We start from the raw sequence: 7250 nt of genomic DNA, 5'->3' as shown, positions 1-7250 counted from the left end.
GCCATTATCAGACAAACATGGCCGCTTCAGGTATGTTTCGTCTCACCTTTTGTGCATGCACCAGCATTATGGACCATTTACCTCCAGGCAAAAGATATTTTGTCACCTTTATTGATGACTATTCTCGGTATATGTATCTCTACTTGATGAAAAATCTAATGTTTTTCAAATGTTTAAAGAATTTAAGAAAGAAGTAGAGAAACAAATCAATAAAGTTATTAAGATAGTCAGGTCTGATAGAGGTGAAAAATATTATGGTAGGTTTACTGAAATGGAGCAAAGGGAAGAACCATTAGCGCGATTTCTCAAAGAGAAAGGCATTGTGTCTTAATATACCATGCTTGGTAGTGCCTACCATAATGGTGTAGCTGAGAGGAGAAATTGTACGCTTAAAGAAATGGTCAGGGCTATGTTGAATTATTCAACATTTTCCACCAAGTTATGGGGTGAAGCCTTAAGGACTGATGTACATATTTTGAATAAGGTTCCTACAAAAATTGTACCTAAATTTTTATACAAGTTGTGGACAGGTAGGAAATCATCATCGTCATATATGCACATATGAAGATATCGTACAGAGGCTAAGTTATATAACCCTCATATTAAAGCCTTTGATCCAAGAATAATCAATGGATATTTCATTGGTTATCCAGAGAGACCAAAAGGATATAGGTTTTATTAGCCATCTCATTCACCATAGATTGTTGAAACGGATAAGGCAAAATTCCTTGAAGATGGTTCAGTCGAATTAAGTAGACTTCAAAATCTTGGTTTTGAGAAAATATAGGATTCAGTCTCACTACTTGTTGAGGAGAACACCGAGAGATACCATATTGTTATTCCTAATATTGATGTGGTTGATTACCCGATGGTTGATGCACAAATAAAAAATGAACTCATTATGGATAATGTAGAAGAGCACAAACAGGATGAACAGGTTCAATCTAAACCTGTAGAACGACATGCTTGGAGATCCACAAGAGTTAGGAAATCTACCATACATCCTGATTATGTGGTGTACCTTCAGGAGCCTGATGATTTTATAGATATAGATGATGACCCGTTGATTTTTATAGAAGCTGTTGAAAGTAAACAATTTTCGCACTGGATAAAAGCCACGAAAGAAGAGTTGGACTCTATGACTAAGAATCAAGTGTGGGATCTTGTCGAGTTACCTAAAGGAGTAAAACTCATTGGGTGTAAATGGGTTTTTAAGACCAAAAGGGACTCCAAAGGTGACATAGAGAGACATAAGGCAAGATTGGTTGCTAAAGGATTCACCCAGATGAAAGGCATTGATTATAATGAGACATTCTCTCATGTCTCAACTAAGGAGTCAATGAGGATAATTTTGGCCCTCATAGCTTATTATGACTTAGAGCTACATCAGATGGATATGAAAACAATGTTCCTCAATGCAGATCTGAATAAAGAGGTATACATGAAACAACCTCTTGGTTTCTCTGAAGATGATTGTTTGGTTTGCAAGCTTAACAAATCAATATATGAACTTAAATAGGCCTCCCGACAGTGGTATATTAAATTTTCTCAAGTCATCGTAACTTTAGAGTTTAAAGAAAACATCATTAATCGATATATATACCTTAAAGAAAGTAAGAGTAAGTTCATCATATTAATATTGTATGTAGATGATATACTACTTGCAACCAACTATACAAAGTTATTTGTAGAGACAAAATAGTTTCTTACATCATATTTTGACATGAAAGAAGCATGGTGAGCCCATAACCCAATGTTGAAGCATGCGCAAAAGATGAGACGAAACATACCTAAAGCGACCATGTTTGTCTTATAATGGTCGATGAGTGAACCCGATCTATCGTCTCTGAGACATTCGTCTCCTCAGCCGGTCGCAGCCCTTGATGAGCGCATGCCCTCCAGCAACAATGAGCAGGATCCAAATCCCAAAACAATCGACTATGTTGATTTGCTTCTACACCATATAGGGGTCTCTCATCAATGCCCCTTTTATAGCATTAACCTTCATTAGGGAACCATTAAGATATTTGTTCCCTCCAAATGGTATGGTTTATTCGATAGGGACACCTCTAGGAGAGTCATTATACGTGGGTGACTCCAACACTCAAAGCAAGGTCAAAGATAGAAATTAGCCGCATCCTAACAGGAATCAAGTTTATCATGGCAGATCTTGATCTGATATAACAAAGCTAAGGGGAAGTTCAATTAGAAAATGTCTCCAAAGAGTTGCACCTTTGGGAGGAACTTCAGTCCTTGTACAAGATCGAGGATTGTTTCTTGAGGCAGAAATCCAAATGCCACTGGCTTAAGGAAGGTGACAAGAACTCTGCATACTTTCATTCCTTAGTTAATAGAAACATAGCAGGAGGAAGATTCCACATCCGGTTCAGAAAGATGGTTCCAAGATTAGTGACAGCGAAGCCATTAAGATGGATGTCATCAATTTCTTTTCCAAATTATTCACCAAAGATGATGGGTTCAAAGAACCATTAAGCAGATTAACTTTCCACAGAGTGTCAGTTGAAGACAATAAAGAGCTATTGAGGGTGGTGATAGACCAAGAAATCAAACAAGTGGTCTTTGCACTTGATGGGGAAAGTGCTCCCAGCCCAGACGGTTTCAATGGAGCCTTTTTTCAAATCTTTTGAGTGTGGTGGGGATGAATGTTTGCAGGGTGGTTAAAGATTTTTTTATAAAAGAGAAACTACTACAAAGAGCAAACTACACAAACATAGCTTTAATTCCCAAATCTAAAGGGGCAAAGTGTCTCAACCAATTCAAGCCAATAAGCCTTTGTAACTTTATGTACAAGGTGATTATTAAAATCATGGCAATCAAATTGGAAGGAATCCGAGAGAGACTAATCAGACACAATCAAAGATTTTGCCTTAAGGGCAAGAATATCCATGAGAGTGTGCTCCTCCCCCATGAAATCATTGACTTCCTGGCGACGAGTAAAAAAAGGAGTGGGATGTTTAAGATGATCCTCACAAAGGCATATGGACTTTTTTTATAAGAAACCTTTTAGTTGGCTTTGATGAGGGATGGGTGGAGAAAATCATGACATGCGTTGTCATCATAAATAGGGAGGTGACCAAGCAATTTAAGGCCTCTAGAGGTATACAACAATAAGATCCATTGTCATCATTTTTATTTCTCTTGGTTATGGAGAGGCTAATGAGATTTTTGAACTGGGCAGAAAAGGAATAGATCATTCACCCTATCAAAATCAAAGAGTTTGCATGGCATCACACTTTGTACTCCAACAATGCCCTTTTTCCTTTTGGATTGTAGAAGATCCATCTCGAATTTCATTGCTATCATGAAGAGATTTGAATCATGTTGGCATCGGGCTTGCTCATTTTCATAACCTTTAATATGGATTAGCAGAAAAACTCCTCTATTCATAGTGCCAATGGACGGCAACAATCCAAGTTGCCCATGAACTATCTTAGTCTTCCACTATTTCAAGGATGCCTCCATAAAAGTATGTGTAAACAACTCATTAGCAAGTTTAAATCAAGAGGGGAGGCATGGAGAGGTAGTCTGCTATGGATGGTAGAATAATTGGCATTCATTAAGTTTGTGGTGTAGTCATTTTAGATTTATTAGATGACAAGTTTCAAACTCGTTGAGTGTGATAAATGGCATGGAAGCAATTATGAGAAAGTTTGTGGTATGACTTTGATCAACAGATGCACATACACTTGATAAGTTGGGATAAAGCTTGTAGGTTGCGAGAGGAGGGAGGGTTGGGGATCAGAAGGTTGGAGGACAAGAACAATGCATGCCTAGCCAAAGCTAGCTTGAACGGTAGAAACTCAAATTAAAAATCTCTTGTCATAGTTGGTTGCAACTAAATATCAGAGTAAAGAATTTATATGGGTCCCTAATGTTAGACGATATCATGAACTGTCTCTAGACCTAGAGTCCAAATTGGCTACATCATTGACGTCTTCTACAGTTGGTAAAAGAAGAAAAGATAAGGATGATGCAAATGGAGAGTTTTTAAAATAGGAAACTACTGAATATAACTCTCATTATCGTGTAAATCCCTCTGTAAAAAATCCCTTGAATCAAGGGATCAAAATTGCTTTGTAAGCTATAAATTCAATGGAAACTCTCTCGCTTGTTATTGTGTTAAAGAGAGAGAGGGAATCGTGGATGTAGGCTCTCATCTTGAAGCTGGACCACGTTAAAAGTATCTTCTTACATGGTATCAGAGCTCTGCGATCATGGCCTCAAGTTCGATGTCATCCTCTCAATCCAGTGGCACCGGAAATCAACACTCTTCATCAGATGTCAGCAGTTTGATCTTCCCTCAGGTTCCCACTAATCTTCAACATTTTTTGTTCATCAAATTAACTTTAGAAAATTATTTATTATGAGAATCACAATTCAAACCCATTTTGATCACATATGATCTTATGGGATATGTTGACAGCAGCAACCCGTGTCCTTCTCGTTATGTCGAAGGATCAACAGAATTAAATCCCTCATATATTACTTGGATAAAACATGATCAACTCCTAATGAGTTGGTTGATTTCCTCATTGAGTGAATTGGTTCACTGCCAAGTGATTGGCCTAAGCACTTCTTTTGAAGTCGGGAACACCCTCAAGGCATCATATGCGACACACTCAAGATCTTGTGTAATGCAATTAAAAGGACAACTTCAAGATCTCAAGAAAGGAAGCAAATCTATCGATGAATATTTTCATTAGCAAGCCAGGTCTATATACCATATATTGACCATTGCATCTAAATCAGTCCCTGAAGAGGATCTGGTTGTGCAGCTCCTAAGAGGTCTTCCCTTGTAATTTCATGCTTTTAAGACCTCCACAGAAACTCATCCAGATCAAATCTCTCTGAATGAACTCTATAGTCTTCTCTTGATTCAAGAAAGACATCTTGTTGGCATCAACAACACTGAGTCTGCTCAAATTAATGCCTCTGTAAACACGACACTCAAACCTAACCATGAAAATCAAAATCAAAATCATGAAGGATTTACTCCAAGAGACCGTGGAAACCGAGGTCGCTTTCACGGTAGAGGAGGTCGATGCCAAAATGATAGACCGCGTATCATATGTCAGATCTGTGAAAAACTGGGTCATTCAGCCCAGACATGTTATCAACTGCAGTCGTATGTTCAGAACAATCAAACGTCTTCTCCCAGTGCTTATCATGTGACTCCTAACAATGACTTGAGCGGCGACAACAACTGGTACCCAGACTCAGCTGCATCGCATCATGTCACAAGTGACTTGAACAATTTATCCATTCACTCAGAATATCAAGGTGATGATAATGTCAAAATCGAAGATGGTTCAAGTTTGAGTATCAAGCATATATGTTCCTCCCTTCTTGATAAATTCATGATGAATGACATATTACACGTACCTCAAATTTCAAAAAATTTTCTATCGATTCAGAAATTTGCTAAAGATAACAGGTGTTTTTTGAATTTCACCCAAGTTGTTGCTATGTGAAGGACTACAGCACAGGGATAACTCTTATGTAAGGGGAAAGTGAAGGAGGACTCTACAAGATGACTCTTACAAGGGATAAGCAGGCATGTATCTCAGAAAAAGATGCCATTGATTTCTGGCATAAGCGTATGGGCCATTCTGCTCTTGATGCAGTGGTGAAAGTATTGAATAAACTTGGTTTGCCTTTTTAAGATTTCATTAAGAATAAAGTGTCTGAGGCATGTCAGGTGGGAAAAAGTCATCATCTACCATTTGACAAACCAGCAACACCAGTAAACAGTTTGCTTGATGTTATTTATTCTGATGTTTGGGGTCTAGCCCCAGTCACTAGTATTGCCGATTTTCATTATTATGCTTTATTTGTTGATGCTCACTCCAAGTACACATGACTATATCTACTCAAGCAAAAATTAGATTTATTTCAATTTTTTCAAAAATTTAAAGCCCATGTTGAACTAGTCACAGGCACTAAGATTAAATTTCTCTACTCGGATTGGGGAGGCGAATATCAAGGACTCTAAAAATACTTGAATCTCATGGCATTGGCCATCAGATATCTTGTCCTCACACGCCCGAACAAAATGGGGCTGCTGAAAGATGTCAGTGTCACATCGTTGAATGTGGTCTTACTATGATGGTTGAAGCTAGTATACCTCAAAAGTTTTGGTCTTATGCCTTTAGTGCTGCCACATATCTTATGAATAGAACTTCAACTAAGATTCTAAAAAGAAAAAGTCATATTGAAGTCTTCTTCAAAATGGAACCAAATTATAAATTATTGAAAATATTTGGTTGTGCTTGTTTCTCGTGCTTGTGTACTTATAGAAAACATAAAATGGAGTATAAATCTGAAAAATGTGTGTTCATGGGTTATGTTCCCAAGCATCATGGCTATTTCTGTTTAAGCCTAAAAACCAGAAAAATGATTATCTCCTGGCATGTCATATTTGATGAATATACTTTCCCTTTTAGAAGTGGAAACAAAGACAAAAACATGGAGTTGAATGTAAAGATCAATCAAGATCCCATTGTTTTAAGATTTCTCTTCTCAAACAAAGAAAAATTCAGCGACTCTATGATTGAGTCCAATTCTGAAGAATCCCGATTTGAAGGTGAGGACATTCAATCCATGTCACCCAACAGCCAAGAGCTTGCTCAACCCATGATGCCTGAAAATCAAGTCTATGATGACCCTAACAATATTCAAGTGATTCCTACACACACTCATCACATGATAACTCGGTTTCAAGATGGAACCTTGAAACCAAAGGTATATGGTGTGTCCAAGTATTCTTTACCAAGCGCTTTACTTGCCTTATTGTTTCAAGATAAAGAAAATGTGACATTTGAAGAAGCCATAAGAGATTCCAACTGGACCTCTGCCATGGAAAAGGAAATTGATGCATTGAAAAAAAATCACACCTGGATCTTAGTTCCAAGATCCAAGGAACATCACATTGTTGGATGCAAGTGGATCTATAAAATCAAAAGAAAGGCTGATGAAACCTTAGAACGACATAAGGCCAGACTAGTTGCCAAGGGTTATAATCAACAGGAAGGAATTGACTATTTTGAAACTTTTAGTCCTATCGTGAAACCCCCTACTATTAGACTTGTGCTTTCTCTGGCCATTGATCAAGGTTGGTATATGAGACAACTTGATGTCCATAATGCTTTTCTACATGGGTATATCGAGGAATAAGTGTATATGAGTCAACCTCAAGGTTTTGAAGACAACAAACATCTTGATTATGTTTG

Source organism: Nuphar pumila, chromosome 3 (assembly GCF_984573655.1).
Source record: "Nuphar pumila chromosome 3, dmNupPumi1.hap1.1, whole genome shotgun sequence".
In the NCBI taxonomy this organism is placed as follows: domain Eukaryota; kingdom Viridiplantae; phylum Streptophyta; class Magnoliopsida; order Nymphaeales; family Nymphaeaceae; genus Nuphar; species Nuphar pumila.
This window is presented reverse-complemented; position numbering follows the sequence as displayed.